At 41.3% G+C, this 22504-nt stretch overlaps 1 long non-coding RNA gene across 1 annotated transcript; it reads left to right on the top strand.

Annotated features, from left to right (window-relative positions):
* Nucleotides 1-11764: 11764 nt before the first annotated feature.
* LOC133375682 (uncharacterized) lies at nt 11765-21472 on the top strand. The gene is made up of 4 exons (XR_009760301.1): nt 11765-11853; nt 13524-13640; nt 15353-15449; nt 18733-21472. It is a non-coding gene; the product is annotated as an uncharacterized LOC133375682 (long non-coding RNA).
* Nucleotides 21473-22504: the final 1032 nt, after the last annotated feature.

Below are 22504 nucleotides of genomic sequence, written 5' to 3'. Positions count from 1 at the left end.
TTAAAACAAGAGGCTTATCAATACTTTGAAGAGGACCAGATATTTATTTTCTTTCTGAGCCCAGGACTGGGTCTTTCATGATGCCCGGGGGGGTGGGGGAGCAGGAGAGTAGTCGATAAGACAGACATCCTGGCATTGATAATCTAATTAGCAAGGTATGTGTGGGGTTGTTGCACACTTCCAGGCCCAGTTTCATTTTGAGTATGGAGGTGGAACCTGTGTAGATGTGGTTGATCAAAGGGAGAAGAAATTTTGAGTTAAGCAAAGCTCTGCTTTTATAAAACCTAAGAAACATACAGATACTTTGAATGTCTGAGTGCCTGCACCAGTAGAATACTGGAGGAACTTGTAAAACTTGCTGCAACAGTATTTAGAACTGAGCATGTGGTGTGAAAGACTCCTTTTCCTAACATTTTGGCTTCTTGTTTTTCTCCACCCACCACATCTTTGAAATATATCGTATATGGTTAACCGTACTGCTGCCCTGACTTACTTTATGTTTGTTGCTATTTTGTGTTTTTATTATGTTTTTATATTGATTGTGTATTTTTATTGTTTTTATTATATTTGTAAGCTGTCCTGAGCTCTGTTTTTAACAGCAAAAGGGCAGGATATAAATTCTCTTAATCAATCAATAAATACTCCGTAGTGTTGGAAACTAGAGTCTAGGCATTTAAGGGTGAAAATGTTGCTTTAAAAAAAAACTTTTTCTCACATCTTTCCCCAGTTTTTGGTGGTAATTCCTAGGCACAAAAACAAAACAACTGGACAATCCAAATATTAATATGCAAATATTTGCATAATATGCAAATACTTTACATAATATGCAAATTAACCTGCCCGGATTTGTGGAACTGGAATATGGCAACCCTAGAAACAACCTCCCTGCAGCTGCTCTGGCCAATGGATAGGGCCAAGCTGGTTTTCTCCTGTATTTTTCTTTCTGGGCAGCAGTGGGTGTAATCTCCCAGTGGCTATTAGTAAATTAATAACTTAAAGCAGTATCATACTACTTTAAACAGTCATGGTTCCTCCCAAAGAATTCTGAGAACTGTCATTTGTTAAGGGTACTTAGACCCTTATTCCCCTCACAGAGCTACAATTCCCAGAGCTCCCTGAGAAAAGGGATTGAGGATTAAACCACTTTGAGAACTGTAGCTCTGTGAGGGGACTTGGGGGTCTCCTAACAACTTTCACCACCCTTCAGAAACTTCAGTTCCCAGAATTCTTTGGGGAAAGTCATGGCTGTTTAAAGTGATACAATGCTGCTTTTAAAATGTGTAGTGCAGCTGGGGCCTCAGTGTCCAAGCAAAATGTTCTTCTGGCAGGGAGTGCAGGGAGCAAACTCTCTGCAGCCTGTCCTTCTTTTGGCTATGGATGGGGCCTGCTGATCTTCCACAGCACGGACTGGCATGCCACGGGTACGTGTAATATGTACAACCCCCACATACACATTCCATCTCTTACAATGATGGACAGTACACTAGTAAATAAAAATAGCAGATGGGAAGGATGTAGTTCAAGGAGGGAGTCCATTGGCTCAGCCATGTTGATCCTCCCCTTTCAGAATTGCTTCCATCGGTGGCCATTTCACCTGGTTGAAACTGAGGGTGCTGTGAGATAATGAGGCCACCTCTGTTGGCCTGACTGGGATCAACTTTCATTCTGGCTATTCTGCTCCCAGAATTGCTTCCTTATCTATCTGTCTGTCTTGTTTGTCTGTCTTAACCTAACCTCACCTAACCTAACCATTAGATTTATATCCTGCTCTTCCTCCCAGTAGGAGCCCAGGGCAGCATGGTTATTCTACATGATTATTCATTATGTAGCAGAATTAAAGTTTGGGTAGCTGAATATGCCTATTTCCAATTATTATTATTGTTGTTGTTGTTAATAATATGAATATTATTAGGTCTAAACCAAAAAGCAGTTTTTATGACAATATGACAAAGAGGTTACTATGACAATATTAACCTCTTTGGGGGAGTTTATTGCAATTTTGACATTGTTAATATTATTACAGCAACACCCACTGATGCAAAAAAAATCTTATGAAGTATTTTTTATACTTGTAATAGTGTAGGTTGAAGAACAACAGTCCAAAAATAACTGTACAAAGTTCTCTAGAGGTGTGTTTTTTAAAGTAAAATAAGGTAATCCCTCTCATCCTTGTGATGCGATGGAGACTATGGGAGAAGTTATGAGGAAAGGAAATGTAAGATCAGAAGCTAAATGTAAGAATGTTTGAGCCAAATGTTGTGCCCTATCAAGTCTGGTGTAAATGGCATTTTATTTATAATAGATACTGAAAGTGAATTTTTGTTTCCTGTCCATTGCTGTTGTTGCTATGTGCCTTCAAGTCGATTACGACTTATGGTGACCCCATGAATTAGCTTATTGCATGAACCACCCTGTTCAGATCCTGTAAGGTCAGGTCTGTAGCTTCCTTTATGGAATCAATCCATCTCTTGTTTGGTCTTCCTTTTTTCCCTACTCCCTTCTGTTTTTCCCAGCATTATTGTCTTTTCTAGTAAATCATGTCTTCTCATTATGTGTCCAAAGTATGATAAACTCAATTTCATCATTTTAGCTTCTAGTGACAGTTCTGGTTTAATTTGTTCTGACACCAAATTATTTGTCTTTTTCACAATCCATCGTATCCGCAAAGCTGTCCTCCAACACCACATTTCAAATGAGTTCATTTTTCTCTTATCCTCTTTTTTCACTGTCCAACTTTCACATCCATACATAGAGATTGAGAATACCATGGTCTGAACGATCCTGACTTTAGTGTTCAGTGATACATCTTTGCATTTGAGGACCTTTTCTAGTTCTCTCACAGCTGCCGTCCCCAATCCTAGCCTTCTTCTGATTTCTTGACTATTATTTCCATTTTGGTTAATGACTGTGCCAAGGTATTGATAATCCTTAACAAGTTCAATGTGCTCATAATTCTTCTGTTGTCATTACTTTAGTCTTTTTGACATTCATCTGTAGTCCTGCTTTTGTGCTTTCGTCTTGAACTTTCATCACCATTCGTTTCAAATAATTACTGGTTTCTGCTAGTAGTATGATATCATCTCCATATCTTAAATTATTGATATTTCTCTCTCCAGTTTTCACGCCTCCTTCATCTTGGTCCAATCCCACTTTCCGTATGATATGTTCTGCATATAGATTAAACAAATAGGATGATAAAATACATCCGTCTCTCACACCCTTTCTGATTGGGAACCAATTGGTTTCTCCATATTCTGTCCTTACAGTAGCCTCTTGTCCAGAGTATAGGTTGCGCATCAGGACAATCAGATACTGTGGCACCCCCATTTCTTTTAAAACATTCCGTAGTTTTTCATGATCTACATAGTCAAAGGCTTTGCTGTAATCTATAAAGCACAGGGTGATTTTCTTCTGAAATTCCTAGGTCCGTTCCATTATCGAATGTATGTTTGTGATATGATCTCTGGTGCCTCTTGCTTTTCTAAATCCAGCTTGGACAGCTGGCATTTCTCGCTCCATATATGGTAACAGCCTTTGTTGTAGAATCTTCAGCATTACTTTACTTGCATGGGATATTAAGGCAATAGGTCAATAATTACTGCATTCCCTGGGATCCCCTTTCTTTGGAATCAGGATGTATATTTAATGCTTCCAGTCTGTAGGCCATTGTTTAGTTTTCCATATTTGTTGACAAAATTTTGACAAACTTTGGACAGATTCAGTCTCAGTAGCTTGTAGCAACTCTATTGTTATGCCATCTGTTCCTGGTGATTTGTTTCTTCCAAGTATTTTAAGAGCTTGTCCATTAAAAAAGTGTTTTTCAGTTAACTTTTAAAACAATACTGAAACCATCCTCTCTCTTTTTGGAATGTGTACAAGCAATTTAAATGTTGGTTGTTAAGAAGGTAGCTAGGCAATTGTAGGTTTGGGAGCTCCTGAAAGATGTTCACCTGGCAAAGACTCCAATATATGGTTCACTCCAATATATGGTTCACCAAGCACACATAGGAAGGCATGTGCAAAGCTGACACTCTCCCGTGAAGTGAATGGGGGCATCTATTTGTTTAGAATGTCTACATACATGTTTGCTTTATTCATCACATCTCTCTCTCACACACACACACACACACATACATTCTGATAAGCTCAGTGTCATAAAAATGGTGTCCATGTAATCATAACAACCAGGAAGGGGGCTGTCAAGCACCTAGCAGGCCACAATACACAGTTGTGTTTGTGCTTAGTATGTCACAATTTGTAGATTTCTGCTGCTCTGTGTGCTACAGATTAGAAGGTGCTGTATTAACGTTATTCCTGTTTTGCTACTGTGTTTGATATAGCACTGCTGGCTGAGGACTGGATTCCGAGTAACTTGGAGCACAGTCATATAGCAGTTCAGCTTATTGCAGACTCAGTACTACTCATGCATACAAGTTTTGCGCAGAATTATGGGATATTATCCCTATCCACTTTCTTCATGCTATGTGTAATTTTATAGTCCTGTCATGCCCCCTCTGTTTGGTTAAATGAAATAGGAACAATATGTAGTCCTATTTCTTAGCAAAGTGTAAATGCAGCAGTGGATTTGAGAATAACCAATCCCACACTTTCTCTCAGACATACTAGTTAATGAAATAAATCAACAGAGACAATCTTCTTAGGTAAAAAGAATAAAAGAATATTTACTCACAACCTTCATATGTTTAAGAAAACTTAGGCTCTAGTTTAGACAGAAATAATCTGTAGTCTCAGTCCATTTTCAGTCATTGGTGAGGATGCTCCTGGAAGGAGCGTCTGCCTGCTCCCTCTGCTAGAGGTTAATGGAGAATATGCAAAAGGATCAATATCCCTAGACAAAGGAGGAGGAAGAAGGAGGTAAATAACCACACCCTTTAACATCATGGTAAACAAACATATAGAGATATCCCTGTGATGTTCCTGTAAGTTAGCATCTGTAAATATGGTAAGTGCGGGTCTATTAGGTGATGTATGGTAATTGACTGAGGGAGAAAGGGGGAGTACGTGGGTGAGAAGCTGAAGTATGCTGGATGATGATTGGCTGAGTGGCTGGCTGGCTGAAGGTATAAATGGAGGTTTGTGAGTGATGAGAGGAGGAGTCGGTTGAAGGAGAAGTTGTTGAGTTGGTTGGAGTGAGGTCGTTTGGTGAGGGTTGGTTGGCAGAGTTCTGAGGGAAGTTTGGATTGTATTTGGCTAATATTTAAAGAGTATATATATGAACAGAAACATAAAGAGTGACCATATATGAAACCATATGCTTGTGAAACATTCTTAAAGTAATCTTGTTATTTCCTGTTGTTAGTAAATAAATACTTACTTGGTTTACCAAAGGCCTGATCCTTGGCTGGGGAATATACAGACCAGAAGGGAGGGCAAGGTAATTACCAAGGCTGAACAGAAACTGTATCTAATGGTGGTAGCGGTGAAGGGAGATATTGTAACAAGTCAAGTATCCAGAGCAACCCAGAGTTGTATGCTTTATATATAAAGATACAAGGGGGTTGGGAACAGCATAGGCACACAGTCACAAAGTAACAAGCTATAGAGAGACTGAGGCAAGGTCTCTGGGAGTATTGGTTACAGAAAGTGACTGGTGGTGGTGCCTAGCAGTGGGATCTAGTGAGATCTGTGCTAGAGCGGAGTGAGAAACCATGTAAAGGACGGTCCTGACTGGTGGTGTCCCTGGTGGTGCCTAGTGAAAGGCAGTAGCCACAAGCAGGTGGTAACCTGACAGGGAGAACCAGGGAAGGACGTCACAATCCCCAATACTGGTTAGAGGGAACACCAAAGGGGGTGGCATGCAAGCTTGCTTAAATCCAACACCCTCTATCTCAACCTGTTTCTAAGCAAAACAAACAAAACCCTGCTGGGGGTCCAGTTTGTCCCACAAGGCCATTTTCCCCAAACCATGGCCACCTGTCAGTCAGCTGATGTCACTTGTGATGTCAGGTAATGGGCAGGAGGGCACAGTTCAATTCTGCCCCGGCTGTGCACACCTGTTCTCAGGAAACAGGATTTAACCCTCCTGCTTGTCAGCTGACAACCAGGTTTAAATCCTACTCATGGCCACACCTGTTCTTTTTTGGAGGAATGGCATTTTACTTCTTACCAGTTCAGACCAGCAATTTGTTTGGCCCTAACTGTTTGCCCTTGAATAAATGAGACATTGTTGGGCAAATAAAAGAGCTGCCATTTAAAGTTCTGGAAACTGCAGAGAGATTAGCACTATCATAATGAAATACAATAGCCGAAGCTAGTTCCATTACATTTCCTGAGAATACAACAGTCTAGAAATCATTCTATAACTTCTGAGGTCCAAAAACAAAGCCCATCGCTTCTTTCAGGGTAGGAAAGTCCTTTGCTTTCTGGCAAACTTCATCCTCATGTCTTTCTTCCCTATCAACAATAAAATGTTCACATACATGTTCTTCATTGTTTTCTAAACTGAGTTTTCTGGAGGTACATGCCCCCCACTCCCAGATTTGCAGCTTTGAAGAAAAGAGACATATTTGATTCAGGGCATTTATTTAACATCTGTATTATTTTTATTTATTATTTATTTATTAGACTTATATCCCACCCTTCCTCCCAGAAAGAGCCCAGGGCAGCAAACAAAAACACTAAAAACTCTTAAAAACATCTTTTAAACAAAACCAAAAAAAATTAGAACAAAACATCTTTAAAATCATGATCAAACAAAACATCTTTTAAAACATCTTTAAAAAAAACTTTGTTTGATATGAAGTCACTGGGTGAGGTCATCTGAGGATTCAGAGTTTGATACTATCAATATGCAGATAGCACTCAGCTCTATTTCTCCTTGAGATCTGAGTCACGTAAGTCTGTGCAGGTTCTGACCACTGTCATGGTTCAGGTGAGAGTGAATAAACTGAAGCTGAATCCTGAGCAGATGGAGATGCTGCGGACTGGCAGTTTCTGCATCAGGGAATTCAGGGACTGACCTGTTCTTGATAGGGTTTCACTGCTCTTGTTGGAGAAGGTATGTAGTCCGGGGTAATCCTGGATATGATTATCACAGAAAACACAGGTCTCCTTGCTCAGCTCTGGCTGGTGCACTATTTCTTGAAAGGGATATCATGAACACAGTGAGTCACGTTCCTCCGAATACCTTCCATTTGGATGACTGTAGTACGCTTTATGTAGAGTTCCCTTTGAGGACAACTTTGAAACTGCAGCTAGTGCAAAAGGTGGCAGCCCATTTTTGAGTAGGGCCACCAGCTGGCATCACATTACTCTGGTTCTTAAATGTTGCACTGGCTGCCAGTATGTTTCTGAACTGAATTCAAGGTTCTACAGATGATGTATAAAGCCCTGAACAACTTGGACCTAAATACCTAAGGGAGCACCTCTCCCTGTACATTCTGGCCTAGGAGTTCAGCTGTTTCTGTTGTGTTTTCACTGTACAGTGGTGTGTTAGGAGTTGGTTTGGTTTTAAAGCATTTTATTGTTAACACACCAAGAGATCTGTGGATGTGGATCAGGATATACATGGTATAAAATGTAATAATAAATAAATAAACTGTAGGAGCAGATTCAGCTCTCCTGATATGGCTTGCACCAAACAGCTGCAAAATGTCAGGGGCAGGTTATGATTTGCAGCAGAGAAGTGTTTGGTGGGAGGTGGTGACCACTCTTCCCCCACTCATCACTTTCCCCCTGCAATTTCCCCCCACACACACACACACATTTAGAGATTAATGTTTCTTGTGTAGCTGGAGAAAACCATCTGGGGAAAGGATTGCAGGGGGGAAAGTGATGGCACGGAGAAGTCCCTCTTGCCCCCTACTTGACTGCTGCAAAGCCTATCGTCTGCCCACTGCTTTGCAACCATGTGGCTGTGAGCCATTCTGCCACCGAACAGCCAGTCTGGCTTTCAAATAACAACCTATTTGAAATGCGGTACTTTAATTAAAATGCTTGTGGGTGGGGAGCACATCTGACTGTTCCTGTGAGCAGGTCTTAAACGATGCATGCTATGCCTTGCTGATTGCCTTATTTTAATTTTAATTTTATTTGTTGCCAGAAAGGAACATTTTAGCTGGTCTCTCCTTTAGGCCTTTTCTGTACTTGAGGCAAGCAAACACCTCAAAGCACACAAGAACATTTCTATTTAAACATGCATGCATCGTGTAAGTCTGTGTCACACAATTGAGAGAAATGTAACAATCTAGTGCTGAAATAGACATTAAAGGCAACTATGTGTTTCTCAGTCTTGAATTCTCTTCTCCACCCAAAACAAATGGTTTCAGGAACACACATTTAGAACCCAAATGTTAGCACTCTAACTCACGGTCATCCAGTGGTATGCTCATGACAGACAAAAGGAAGCACTTAACACAGTGCATACTTCATTTATGGAATTCCCTGCCATAAGATGTAGTGATTTTTGTGTTTATTTTTTGAGATTTATACTCCGCTCTTTACCCTAAGATCACAGGGTTGCTTGCACGGATCCATGGAATGAAAGGGTACTCATTCTGATTACAGGGCCTCAAAAGAGCGATGGCATTTAGACAAAGTCAGCAGGTAAGTCCATCAATGGCTGCTAGGCATGTTAGTGACTTGCAGCCTTCAGGTTCAGAGACAGCATGCTGGGTAGCAACAACAGAAGAGGACTGTCATCTTCCTGAGCTGCTTGTGGACTTCCTGGAGGCACCCGGTCAGCCCCGTAAGAAGCAGGATGCTGGATATGAAGGAGCTTTGGTGTGATCCCGCAAAGCTCTTTGAGGAAAGGGCCGCAGCTCAGTGACAGAACGCATGCTTTACATGCAAACAGTCCCAGGTTCAGTCCTTGCCATGTCCAGGAAGGATTGGGGAATACTCCTGTCTGGAACCCTGATGAGCCACTGCTAGTCAGTGTAAACAGTACTGAGCCACATGGCTCAATGGTCTGAGTCGGTGTAAGGCAGCTTCCTCTGTGTTCTGATGTTCTAACTCTGTGGATGGAAAGAGGCTCTGGGAGGCAACTCTGGAGCAGAGAAGTGTGTGTGTATTTAATTGTTTTAATTCATTACATTACATTACATTTATAGTCCACCTTTTCCCGAAAGAGCTGGTGGCATCCACAGTTGTTCCTCTTCCCATTTTATCCTCACAACAACCCTGTGAGTGGGTTAGGCTGGCAGCCTGCAACTGGCCCAAGGTCACCCAATGAACTTTGTGGTTGAGTGGGGATTTGAACCCTGATCTCCCAGGTTCTAGTCCACTATACCACACTGTCTCCTTCTCTCCACTACTTCACATTACTCCCTCCAAAGTGCTGGTCTTTTGCATGGGGGAGGAGAGGGGCTGTCATATGAATTACAGAAGTTGCTGTACAACAACTAGCTCTGCCACTGTTTAAGAATCTCCTGTAGAACTGGCCATTGTCTGGCCTGAATGATGTATTTTATATCATAAAATAATAGGTTTTTGATGAAATAAGTCAAGGTCTGGACTACAGAAGCACTATTATTACTAATATTTCAAATAGCCATTATATTACATTGGTCTCCCTTGTACAGCCAAGACTTAGTATAAATTACAGCTGTTAAGATAAGCAGAGCACAACAATTTTTAAAAAATTGTACTCTTGGCAAGCACCAGACAATTTAACATTTCTTTCTATGTAATATAGGGTACAGTTTAGGAAAATTTCCACTCCCATTGATTGTAATACTCTGCTTAAAGAAGAATCTCATGGGAATGCATATACCAAATAGTATACATTATAAATTATTAAATAATAATAATAATTAGATTTACTAGTCACTTGTTACCCAAAGGTTTTCAAAGCAACTAACTACATTGTTCAAAGCTAAAATAAATATATCATACCATAAAACAAAATAATGAAACAACCACCACCCTCATACAGCCACAGAAAGTTTTGGCAGCACAGTAATACAAACAACATCATCTCAGTCTATCAAATGCCTGGGGGGAAAAGGCAAGTCTTTATCTGGAACCAAAAAGATGTCAGTGAAGGTGCCAGGTGGACTTCACTGAGGGGCACATTCCACAGATGGGGAGCCACAACTGAAAAGGCCCTGAGCCTCCCTCAGAGGGGGTACCAGGAGAAAAGCCTCAGAAGAAGATCTAAGGGTCCAGGTAGGTTCATATTAGGAAAGGCGTTCCAGAAGTTGTTGGGGTCCTGAGCCATAAAAGAGCTTTAAATGTCAAAACAAGCACTTTGTATTGCGCTCAGAAGCATAGAGGCAGCCAGTGTAACTGGAACAGGATTGGTGTTATATGCTCTGTTCCCCTTGAACCTGTCAACAATTGGGCAGCCATATTCTGCACTTACTGAAGCTTCCAAACCATTTTCAAAGGTAGCCCCATGACAGTTCACACCCCAGACCGCTCAGACAAAATCTCCCGTACAGCCAATTCCTTCGAATAAAATGAAACTGTACTTCACACAAAGACTTTATACATCACTCTGGGTCCCTCAAACAACAGCTAATACAGAAGGGGCTATCCAAAGCAAGTGGTGGAAAACAACTACCAGAAGGCTCTACATCAAAAACGCCAGGATCTCTTGCACCCTACGCCACGCATGACCTCAGGACGGTTACACTGTAACCTAACATATAACAACATCACTAATAGGCTTCAGAGAAGCATCCAAAAATACTGGCACTTGATACAACAGATTCCTGGCTGCTCTGATAAGCCCATGGTCTCCTTTAAGAGGACTAAAAACATTCAGGATATTCTAGTAAGGAGTACCTTTAGAGACAATTCATCTAGGTTGTTTTCGAATTCAACAGGACCTACCGGACATTATCCGTGCGCCCATTGTGTGTACTGTAAATATACCTCAAAAAGAGCTCAATTTACCAATCCCACAAACCATCAAACATATCCTCTCATGCATCTTACCACATGCAATACATCGCATGTAGTCTACATCATACAATGTAGTTGTCCAAAAATATATATTGGCCAGACAAGCAGACCTCTTAAAGTAAGAATTGGAGAGCATTTAAGTAACATCAGATGCAAGAGGAGAAGTGCGCCACTAGTAAATCATTTTTTGGATTTTAACCATACTCACAAAGATTTTCAGTTTTGGGGCTTAGAAAAAATATGTGGACTCAATTCAAATACACTTCAGAGGAGTGAAATTGCATGGATTCTTAAATTAGACACTCTTTCTCCAGGTGGACTGAATGAAGACTTGGATCTTCTTCCCTTGTTATAAATATATAGAATTGGAATAACGTCATTAAGATAAGGGTGACTGCAATCATCCATCCAATCTGATCTGCAACTGAGATCATTTGGCATATACTAAAGTTCACTCTATGAATCTATACGCAATTACAACGAGATCCCTAAGAAATGAGAGGTCATAATAATCAATGCATACTCTTGCAGGCAACATCAGAGACAGACTACATCTCGCTCTGCAACTTTCGACATACATACAAACGCTTGTTTGCTTTCTTTTATCAATGTTTTGACTAATGAAAAAACCATGGAATGTGTGTTTACAGTTTTCTCTCTTTCAAAGGAAGCGCGTATATTAAATCCAACATAAAAGCGATTACACTCACTAAGCGATTTTAAACTCTAACGAGACCATTCAGGACTATTTTTCACTCTGCAAACCTACACGTAATTGTAACAGGATCCCTAAGGAATGAGAGTCAGCAGCTACTTAACAATTGCGAATTCCAGCTGAAACTATTTGAGATAAACTATATCTTTCTCGGCAGCTCTCAATAAACACACTTACCAGACTCAGCCTGACAAATGTGTTACTGACTACGTGTATTCCTCTGAACAAGACCAACGTTATCATTATTTTGAAAAAATTGGAAGAAGCATGTGAGTAATTATAACATAATGACAGAAAAACGTTTGTTCTCCCTCCCCAAAAAAACCAAACCTGTAAGTTACAATTTTGAATAGCATGTTAAGTAATTTCAATGTATATCCATCTCTTTCAGCCCCTGATGAAGGCTAGATTTGATTAGCCGAAACGCGTTGGGCTTTTTTACACATTTTAACTGCAAAAACAGAATAAAATTGTGACTTTTTATCTTTTTGTTTTGTCATTCTGGGCACCTCCCTCCAACCACTTGTCACAGATTATTGTAGCCAGGTTATCTCTGACCAGACTGAATCATAGCTGGGGGAATAGGAGGAAGGAAAACCAAAATGCTAGAAAAATAAGTATTTATTTGTAATCCAAGCCCAACGCATTTCAGCCTTTGTATATTTAGGCCTTCATCAGGGGAATAAAGGCTGGCAAGAAGTAGTTTGCTAAAGCAGTCTGCTTATTGGAAGATACTTCTTGCCAGCCTTTATTCCCCTGATGAAAGCCTAAATATACAAAGGCTGAAATGCGTTGGGCTTGGATTACAAATAAATACTTATTTTTCTAGCATTTTGGTTTTCCTTCCTCCTATTCCCTCGGTTTTACATGCTAGCCACTTTCTGTTGTTGAATTGTAGTTGGGCCACCAGCCTAAGCTGATGGAAGGCACACTGTGCTACTGAGGTTGCTATGCCTCGACAGCAATGGATCCAGTAAAAACCACAAACTATGAACCCGCTCCCTCGGAGGTAACATGACCCCCATCTAGAGCAGGCCACACACCACACACCCTGTCAGAGGAACCACCCACCACCAGCATCTCAGTCTTGTCTGGATCAAGCTTTCAGTTTATTGGCCTCCATCCAGTCCATTATCACAACCGAGCACTGATTCAGCACATCCACTGCCTCACCTGCAGAAGATGAAAAGGAGAAATAGAGCTGTATGTCATCAGCATACTGATGACAACACACTCCAAAACTCCAGATGACCTCACTCAGAAGTTTCATGTAGATGTTAAACAACATGGGTGACAGAACTGTCCCCTGTTGGACCCCATACTGGAGAATGCTCCCTGAGCACCACTGTGAAGTAGGGATGGATGAGAATTTCGATATAGCTTACATTTGAAGCAGAATTTATCAAATTTGCAATATCTGAAACAATATGAGAACCGAAACACAGCCTTTTGAAATTCTCATTTATTAGGATTTTGGGATACAGTTCGCCAACTAAACAACATATACAAAAATGCATATATTAGGGGAAAGTGTGCACAAAAATGAATATATAAGTGAAAATAACATGCAAAAAGGCATGAGATGATGAGGAATGGCTTGCAAAACTGTGTACCTTTCTCAAAACTGCCTACAAAAATGTGTTTATTTGGAGAAATTTGCACTCAAATGGTGGAGAATTTTCATGAGGATTTTTTTAAAAAAAATCACAGATTGCTTAGAAATGTAGAGAACTGAATATTGGAAAAATGAGAAACTGACAGATCTTTCCACCCCTACTCTGGAGTCATCCATCAAAGCAGAAATAGAACCACTGCAATGTGGTGCCCACAGCACTCAACTCAGACAGTCATCCCAGAAAGATTTGATGGTATTGAAAGCTGCTGAAAGATCAAGGAGGATCAACAGACTCACACTCCCCCTGCCTTTCTCCTGATACAGGTCATCGTACAGGGCAACCAAGACAGTTTGCTTACCAAAACCAGGCCTGAATCCCGACTGAAATGGATCTAGAAAATTTGCTGTTAAAAACATCTTGAAAATGAGTCCACTTGAGAGGTTGGTCCACACAATTATTTCCCCCTATTTTTATGTATGTATTTACAGCATTTATACCTTGTCCTTTATCCAAAGGAGCTGTCAAATGGCTTACAAAAATCATTTCAAGGATGGACCCTGCCCTCAGGCTCACAACCTAAAAAGGCACAACACACAAGGAAAAAGGAATGGGAGGGAGGAGGAGAAAGCAAGCTCAAGCAAAGGTCTTAATGATACAAATGATAAAAAGCAGTCCCTCCCCTGAAGCACTCTCCCCCTCTCCCCCATATCAGATCCAGGAGCAGAGCTGGTGACAACATCCAGGCCGGAAGGACAGGGCAATTTCTGCCACAGTTCTTCACTCAGACAGCTGACCTGATGGCAGTTAGAATCCTCACAGGAGGGGGCATGATGGACTCACCCTCCTCCCTCTCTGATGTCAGTGGTGGTTCTTCCTACACATAAGGAGGAATGGAAGAGAATTTGATTCAGTGCTCACTTAAAAATAATTTGGCAAAACTGCACACAATATTAGGAGAAATTTGCACTAAAATACCAATGCATTTTTATGAAGACTTAAAAAGAAATCACAAACTGGAATTGTGCAGAACTGAATTTTAAGACTGGAAAAATGAGAAATAGAGATAAACTGAAATGGGCAGATTTGCCCATCTCTAAACATAACTAACCCCTTCTGAGCAATGTGTATGCCTGAAATCATGTGGAGAAACAAGGTATAGCCACAGCAGTTTTATACAAAACCAGACCGGCTCTGCACAAGGCAACTGAATGGAGTGCTATCATCACAGAATACCGGTTGTACAGCAAGGTTGCCACTGATATTTCATCATGTGATTGAAGGCCTGGACAGAGCTGCAAAGGGTAGCAGCTGTTTGCCTGTATGGGGAAGAATTATGAACCATCCCTAAGTATATTTTCTTTAATGAGAGCTGATAACCGTGCAATGACAAATACTGTTATTTATAGCACACCATGAAACTGAATAAAAGTGTGCAGTATGTGGAAAGCACAACTGAAGATAAATGAAGGATTATCTGAGAGATTAACCACAGCCTCCAATAGATTTGTGCTGTCCAAAAGCTACCTTGCTTTGTATCCCAAACCCCCAGAAATGAAAAGACTAAACTTACTCACTGAGCCTGGAAAAGGTCCCAAATCCAATCCCTGGCAGCTCCAGGTGTTGGAAGTACAACAGCAGGGATCATTCAGTTAGTAACCTAGGGGTTAACTCTGTTTACAATTAAAGTAAACTAGCCAAGAGGGAGATGAGTGGAGGTGTTGCTTAGCAACCAGGCACAGTGGCATGATCTTCACTAAGGTAGGACATCCTCTGATTGACTGTGTACTTATGAGGGAGTTTTCCCCATGTATATGATTAGTTGTTGAATGTCTTCTGGGTATGAAAAAGACCTGACTTAAGAAAGACAAAAGTCACTGTTTATTTCTCCTCAAGTTATACAGTGTTCCCGACTGTGCAGTTTATTCAGTAAAAATGTATCTGTTTATTTTCTCTCTGGACTTTATTCAAGGTAGGGCTCAGAAAAGACTGTCAGTCAGTGTAGATAATTACTGAATTAGATGGCAAGGAGTCTGACGCAGTATAAACCAGGCATCAACAACAAGCCAAAGAAGGTGTTGGGGGGGGGGAGACATTCAGCTCCCTAATGCTGATGTTTAGGTTGGATGGTTTCAAATTTCTTTCCATTGCAAAGGAGCAGGATAAGGGAAGAACCAGAATAGGTGGAGGCCACACAACCTTTCCTTCATCAGAGAAGCAACTGTGACAGCAGGAATCTCTTCTGAACCAAAGTAAGACACTTTACAGTTTAATTAGGTGCTACATGCAAAGCTGGGGTGCTTAAATATTCACATTATGTTTGCAAGGGAGGAGGATGGGGTGTGTAAAGGTTTGGTTCTTGATTACACCAGGACTACTCAGGTTTACCCCAAATCTAAGTATACTGGCAAGCACACATGATGCTTCCCCCCCTTGTCAAGGCTGACCAAAACCAAACCAACCTTGCAAGGGAGCTGGTAGACTGCCATCACCCCTTACCCTTATTCAATTCACATCTTAGATCAAGGGGAAACCTAGGCAGCTTTCACACTGCACTTTATTCCATTATTCTGACAATTTCTTATCTAGCAATTTGTGCACTATATTTGAACTTTCACACGACGTACAAGCTAGTTCTGGAAATCTTGTGGAACATTGTGCAAGTTTAACACTAATTTTCATTATAAATAATACCAGAAATAATCTGTTTGCAAGGTTGGGGACCCGGAAAATCTTGAGGGTTTTTCGCTTGCTGCAGCCGCTTATCTGACAGGCATCCCAGCATGCAGTGCACTCCCGCCCTTTAGGTGTGTGGACTTTTTTTTCCTGATTAAAATTGTACCATATTCTGGCTTAGGCGCAGATAGCAGCAGGATTTCCCCACACACCCCTGTGTCTATATATATATATATTAAGTCAGATGCTAAAGGGAGAAGGGTTGTATGGTGACAGGATGAGATCTTAGAACTCCTACACAGTGGGGAACTACAGTGTGCATGAGTATAATGGATGAGGGATGAAAACAAGATGTTAATTGCAACCATGTGAGATATTTGCACAAAATGCTGGTATATCATCTGAAAAAGCTATAGGTCCTTAATGCAACAGGTCCTGCAGTGTGAAAGGAATTTTAGAAATTGGGACCGAAGCGCTACCAGTTTAATCCATTAAACTAACACAATAAGCCCCATTTCTGAAAGCTGCCCTAAAGTGCCAATAGACTGGCAGAGATTCCAAGGAAGAACAACAAAACCTTACTCACTGATCCTGGTGCCTCAGACCAAACTCCTATTCTTCAGTAGCTGTTAGCCTCATGGTCAAGGTGAGCAAAGCATTTGGGGGGCGGGAATTGTATATTGTTTTGCATAGGCAGAGATTTCACATTGTCCTGCAGTTAGCAAGACTGCCACTTGAAATTTTAAACCCTATAATTTAAACCAGGGGTGGGTAACTGGCTCACACAAGCGGGCCAAGTTTGAAAGGTGGGAGGGGTCAGCCACCTGTCAGTCTCGTGATATCACAATGTCAGCTGGCTCATTTTGCCCACATGGACAATCAGCTGATTGTTGGGACTTGCATAGTTCTGTGTCTATGTGGTAGTTTGCAAACTCTGACAATCAGCTGATTGTAGGGCCTTGCAAACCATTGCCAATACCTTTTTGTTGAGCCTCATCTTTTAAAATCAAATCTTAGCTGAATGAGCAGGATTAATTATTAGTGATTTTATATCATATGGATCTTGTTCTGATTCAGCAAGGTGATTCTTATGTCATATGAAATTGAGAGATGCCATTATTATACAAATATTGTTAATTATTTACACTTTCATCCCATTCTTCCTCAAGGCAGATCTCAGGGTAGTGTAGATGCTCTCTTCCTATTTTATCTTCACAATTGTCTGAGGTAGGTTAGGCTAAGAGAAAGCAGCTGGACCAAGGTCACACAGTGGGCTACATGACTGAGCAAGGATTTGAACTACACCTCCCTGATCCTAATCTGGTACTCTAATCTAGGGGTGGCTAAACCATTGCCTGCAGGCTGTATCTAACCCCCAAGTAATTTTTCTTACGAGCCCTCCTCCAGACCCCAGAAAAGTTAACACCACTTTTCAAATAAACTGGAAAACCTGTGTTTGTCTTGTGTGCTTGTCTAGCCATGGCCAACGTAAGAGCCATTGATCTCAATGGAAACAGAGTGCAACTGACTTAGTCTGTATCCAGCCCCTAAATATTTTAACAGTTGCAATTTTATGCATGTCAGCTCAGAAGTAGAGTTGTGATAATCATATACCCACTTACCTGGGAGTAAGCTCCATTGGACTCAGTGACACTTACCTCTGAGTAGATATGGATAAGATTGCACTGTGAATCCTGTTGAGTTCAAAAAGACCTAGTCCCAAGTAGGGTTAAAAGTAGTATGTTATCTTTTAAATTGCCCAAAAGGCTACAATATTACCATACACTTCAGTTCTTGTTGGTTTTTAAAAGTGCTGGGTTTTGTGCTTTCCATTATTAAATGGAAATGGACTGCCTTCAAGTCGATCCCGACTTATGGCGACCCAATGAATAGGATTTTCATGGTAAGCGGTATTCAGAGGTGGCTTACCATTTCCTCCCTCTGAGGCTTGTCCTCCCCAGCTGGCCAGGGCCTGCTCAGCATTCCACAGCTGCACAAGCCAGACCCTTCCTTGTCCACAACTGCCAGCTGGAGGGCAACTGAGCTCCTTGGGACTATGCAGCTTGCCCACTGCTGCACAGGTGGCAGGCACATAATCCCTGAGCCACTCACTGTGGGGGTGATCTTTAGCTGGCCCTTGACACCCAGGAGACACAAGCGGGGATTTGAACACACAGACTCTGGACTCCCAGCCAGGCTCTCCTCCAATATTAATATCATCTTTATTAACACAGCCTGCACCACCATATGCATGACCTCCATTAAGAGCAATAGACCATGAAGACACTTAAAGAGATTTGTATTATACGAAGGGCATAGATCAGGAAGCTGAAAGATTTGCTAATGGTAATTTTTCAAGACAGTCCAGAGCCTCGATTAGGCAACAAAACTAGGGTCTACATATTGAATATCCTTCCAATGGAGAGAGCTTTCAAGGAGTTAATACCATCCTAAATTTTTTTCTTTTTTCACTAAGACAGGTAATTTTTGTTATAAAGATCCTGCATTTATCAGCTGTCTCCTGGTTTGTTTTACAAGCCCCGATTGCTAGGTGCTGTACAAAAAAGGGAGAGAAAAAATACATTCAAATCCTCTGTAGGCTTACAAAGGAAATTCAAAGCTTTGTGGACTAAGGCTGTAATCCAGTATATGTCTACTCAGAAGTAAGCTCCATTGGGTTCAATGGTACTTACTGCCAGTAAGACCAGCATTAAGGGCATGCATTTGTTTAAAAAATGAATGAGAAACTAAATGAATGAAAAAAACCCTCCTCTTTTAAAGTAGAAATTAATGGGCATTTGAATAAATGACAATGAAATGAAAATTGATTGTTTCATTTTTTTATTTATCTTTTTATAGAGAAGTTTTTGAAAAAGAACACAGAGTATATACAAATCAGTCGAATGAAGGCATGTCATCATGAGTCAGTAAATCAACCCTCTTCCATCACAAGCAGTAATATGCAATTCAAAAATAAAATCCAAAAGGGAGAAGCATTAAAAGAAACATCCCCTCCAGAGCCCAGCATGAGTAGAAGGAGGGCGAAGACAACCAAAGTCATACTATCGAAATTATTATGTTTTGCCATACCATATACAATCCTCCAATAATACGTAAAATGTTCAGAGAGAGCAATGTCCCAGACTTGGGACCACCACCCCTCTCTAGAAGGGCCTGACTCACCCTTCCATTTGCTGGCTGCTTCCAAACATACGGCCATCAAAAGCAAGGATACCAGGTCGTTGTGGTGGACCATTGGATTAGTATGACTCTCCAAAGACAACAGAGCTAAAAAAGAATCCGGACTCAGACATTGGAAAGTGATACCAGAGATTTGCTCAAAAACCCAGACCCCAAATTGCCAAATGTTATCACAGTCCCACCAGAGGTGTACCAGGGTTCCAATGCCCCCAAGCCCTCTCCAGCACTGCTAGGAAGACGTCTGGTGGATGTGAGAGAGCCTCACTGGAGTCCAATGCCAATGCCACAAGATTTTTAGTGAGGCCTCTTGAATTCTCACAAAATTGTGTTTAGAGGGGCCTTTCTCCAGCTCCTATCCCAAGCCTCAACATCTATTGATATAGTGAGGTCTCCCTCCCGGGCAAGTCTCAAACCCTCCATACCTTCCATTTCAAGCAATTATGAATATATCAATGAAACGAACCCCTTCAAATGGGAGCTGCCTTGAACACAGAGTGATTGATTAGTTTTAATTGCTTTGTGTTGGGGGCATTGTTTTGCACTGAAGGCATAGGCTAAAGCTCTATGTATAGGTCATGGAAAGGGGGAAAGAGAGAGAGAGGACAGTGAAACTGAAAGAATGGAACAATCTGTTTCATTTTGATTGCAACTAGGCTGTGTGTGTGCACATTTTAATTGCCTTTACAATAGGGACCCTTTGTCTTCTCTGTCAGAAATTTGTTAGGGTCTGATTTCCTGGGGCGAGATTGTAGTGCCTGAATATTCCGTGCTATTTTATTAGAAAACACCAAAGCTACAGGCAGCAGAAGACTGGCTGGGCCTTCCCTTGAAATCAATGGAAGAAATGAATGAACCAATTAACAAGCCAACGAATGGGCTAATGCAATTCAAACTAACAGAAAATGAAATGAATGTAAACTTAAAAATGAAAACCTATTGAATTTTTCTCCTTTGCATCGCATAGTTTAAAGAAATGCTTACTTTTCTCCTGTAACATCTGGATGCCAGTTGCTCGGGCTTTATAAAAAGCCACCATACGTTATAAACTTTGAAACACAAAGAAGTTAAGGAGCAAAGTACAGGTCCCTTCTAATAGCAACAGAATATAACACTCAGTTCTAATCTAACCAAGAAGATTGAAAATGGTGCTTAAGAGAATGGCATGAGTAACTGAAGAGAACTGACTGAGTGGACTTTCCTTGGCATGAATTATGGGCTGGCAGGATAAGGATTTGTATCATGCTGGGAGATTAGGCAAGGATGAAAGCATTTGAAATTTGACTGAACACTAGACATAACTCATTACTTGTGAGCTGTCACATAAGGCATCGAGATTTCAAGAAGGCTCTGTGGTTGGAATTTTATACCTCAGTTCTTCAGGACAGTAGGGTTGCATTTACTGTCTCCATTCGCACAGCAAGAGACATACACTCTATCTTTCCATTCAAATTGACCAGCTATCAAGAGAAAGCGTCTCTGCGGAAAAGCAAGCCCTTATTTTTTTCTGGCATGCCTCTGAACAAACAGCAATTAATCTTTGTCTTTGTGCACTCAAACCCTTTCTGATTGGTGACTAACCTCTGGCCACTTGTGCTTAGGATCTCTGTGGGTTTATTTGTACTCTTTCTGAACAGCATCTCTACGGGGGCTTGGCTACAGGTGACCCTTGGAATCGTGCAGCTGTGCAATGACAATTTGGCGCCAGTAAAACTGAGCCCCCTTCAGCTGGCTCCCTGGACATATGGCACAACCATCTGTAGCAACAACCGTTGTCTCCACACCCCTACACCCCGGCACACAACATGCAGTATGTTGACTGGAATGGGAATTTGGCACTGAATGGGCAAACAGAGATGAATTATTTAGTAGCCCGTTTTATAACGTATTCATAATTCACACAGTTGCTGTGATGTTCTCTGTGGAGGACGTGGTGAATGTTCCCATACAAAATAGCTCGGGGGCAACAGTTAATAGAAATCACTATATCAGATGTCAAGTCTGCTTTCTTTCACCGGAGTACATTGGTCTATACTTTCTCCAAAAGGACTGCCTTCGTGAAAGAAAAGGAAAGGCAAGAAAAGTGTGTGTGTGTGTGGGGGGGGAATCTGCAAAGTGATTAAGGTGGCTTCACAGGTATGCTTTAAATGTGACACACATTTTTTCACAGGTTCCTATTTCACCAAAGTTATGTAGAAGTGTTGTGATGGAAAGAAAGCACAATATTGCACTTAGGTCCTCTCTGACCACCTTACACAGGCAACAGAATGAGGTGGTATAGCTTATTGTGGGTGTGGGATGCCTGTTTTGAATATTCTGCCTATGTAAAAACAAAATAAATCCTACGAATAGAAACTAGCACAGCAAAAAGAAGGATGCACTAGAATCTTAATTCTCTCTCTCTCTCTGATGTATTCCTGTTTCTACTTGCAGTGAGGCTTTCCTCCCCTTCAAAATGGAATCCCTCCCCTTCAATCCAAAGTAGTACAATCCATGGCCCAAGGCATTTTTCTGTCTGAGGTGAAAGACAAGATAATAACCCCCCACCCCACCCTGCTCAACCTCTTCCACATAGAGGAGCTGATCAAACTAGCAGTTCCAATACTGGTGACAGAACAGCATCCTCCCCTGTACCTGAGGGCAGCAAGTTAGTAGATCCAGTGGCAAGGAGATTGGATGGGTGGGCACTGGGCAGAGGGGAAGCCCCTTTCCTTTCCAAAAGGAAAACATTGTGAACAGTATCATTCTTTTTCAAGGTTTCCCCCACTTTTTTATTCTACAGATACATGTAGCCTCCCACCCAAATATAAACCAAAACTGTCCCTGGCCACATCCGCACCAGATCTTTATTTCCCTTTAGATAGACATGGCTTCTCCCAAAGAATCCTGGGAAGTGCAGTTAGTGAAGGGTGCTGAGAGTTTCTAGGAGATGCCCTGTTCCCCTCACAGAGTTACAATCAGAGGGGCTGACTGTTAAATCACTCTGGCCACTGGAGCTCTGTCAGGGGTATAGAAGTCTCCTCTCAGCACCCTTCACAAACTACACTTCCTAGGATTCTTTGGGGAAAGCCATGACTGTCCAAAGTGAAATAAAGATCTGGCATGGGTTTGGCCCCCTGATTAGGCAAGCCCAGCAGCTGTGAGTCTGGCTTTTAGAACACTGACAGTTGGTTCTTACTGAACATGCCCAACATTGTCATTGAATTCAATGCAAACTTTCTTAAATTAATTAAAAATCAGCCTGGCATTTTTCAAACTTTTAAACTGCATAAGATGAAGATCAGAGTATGGGTCAAGGTCAGTAATAGGATTACAGGTACTCTGTGAACATGGCTGATTTTTAATGAATTTCAACAGATTATAATAACTCTGACAGAAAAAAGTCCAAAGGGGACTGTTTTTCTCTCTCTCACTTTTTACATTTTGGACTCTC

Source organism: Rhineura floridana, chromosome 1 (assembly GCF_030035675.1).
Source record: "Rhineura floridana isolate rRhiFlo1 chromosome 1, rRhiFlo1.hap2, whole genome shotgun sequence".
Classification (NCBI taxonomy): Eukaryota; Metazoa; Chordata; class Lepidosauria; order Squamata; family Rhineuridae; genus Rhineura; species Rhineura floridana.
The sequence above is the reverse complement of the archived record's forward strand: the minus strand, read 5'-3'. Positions and strand labels throughout refer to the sequence as shown.